This window comes from Phyllobates terribilis, unplaced genomic scaffold (genome assembly GCF_046119375.1).
Source record: "Phyllobates terribilis strain yellow unplaced genomic scaffold, ASM4611937v1 Scaffold_6408__1_contigs__length_44729, whole genome shotgun sequence".
Lineage (NCBI taxonomy): Eukaryota > Metazoa > Chordata > Amphibia > Anura > Dendrobatidae > Phyllobates > Phyllobates terribilis.
The window spans coordinates 28,828-30,000 of NW_027369151.1; positions in this window are offsets into that span (position 1 = coordinate 28,828).

Genomic DNA, 1,173 nt, shown 5'->3' on the forward strand with positions numbered 1-1,173 from the left:
ACGCATCTCCCGACGACAGGGGTTTGCAGCCTCCGTACTTGGGCAAGTCCCTCCACGACCCCTGATCTTCCTCCGATCGATCTGGCGCAGCGCTCCTGGGTGGGGAGGTGGCGCCGCTCGCTCGGCCCGGGCTTTGGAGCTCGCGCCGGCTTAAGGTGAGCGGTCCCCTTCCTCCTCTACCCCCGGGCTTCCGACACCTATCTTTGGGCGCGCACGCCGGCCTCGCATCCCGTCTGCGGAGGTGGCCGAGCTGTGGGGAGTTTGATTCGAACCGAGCGAAGGCAGCGGTCTGACGACCCGCACAGGCGAACGGCGGGGCGCCCACCCACCCAGGCGTGGGGGCCCGTCGTCCGAATCGCTCCCTGTGCGGGGAAGCACAATGATCTCCGAGGGCGGCCCTTTTCTTCCAGATGCGTACCTGGCCAGCGGAGGTTCGGGCCCGACAGGGTGGCCTCCGCGGCGGTGGCGACAGCGGCGGCGGTGGGTGGCGTCTCCGCGCCACTGCCGAGCTTCGTGATTTTCAGTCTTTTCCCGAGCCCCTACGAAAGTGGGGAGGACGACAGAGGTGTGGAGGCAGGCGAAGGGGGTTCTCACCGTGTGGTGTGCCCCAGCCCGACCGTCGCCTTCCCCCTCGACCCTTGTCCTCCCAGGCGGCTTGGTCAGGGAGCAGGAGAGAGAGCGAGAGAGGGAGAGCGGAAACCCCAGAGCCAAGGGGTTAGATGGAGAACGGGAGAAGGAACGAGGGCCAAGAGGTAGGGAGTACGGTGAAAGGCCGACCTGGGATCCCCCGCGCTCCCGCCCTGGGCGGGGAGCATCCCTGGGAAGAAAAGCCGCTCGGGCATCCCTTTGAGGTTATGGGCGCGAGCGGGAAGAGGGACTACGCTGGAGGGCGACGCCGACACGGCCAGGCCGACGACCACCCACGCGACCTCCGCGTCGCCGGGTTAGTGCCAGAGCCGCGGCGGACCCCGACAGCCAGCCCCCCTCTCCCAATCCTCGTGCCTGTCCGCCGGTGGGTCGAGGACCCCCCGCGGCGGAGGCAGGTCTAAGCCAGACGGTGGCGCCGCATAGGCCCACCCCCGCATGCCATCTCCCCGAGCGACCCTGTGTGTCGTCTTGGGTGCGGTTGGTGAGACGGGGGCGGCCGTGGCATCCTCCGGAGGCCAGTCACCT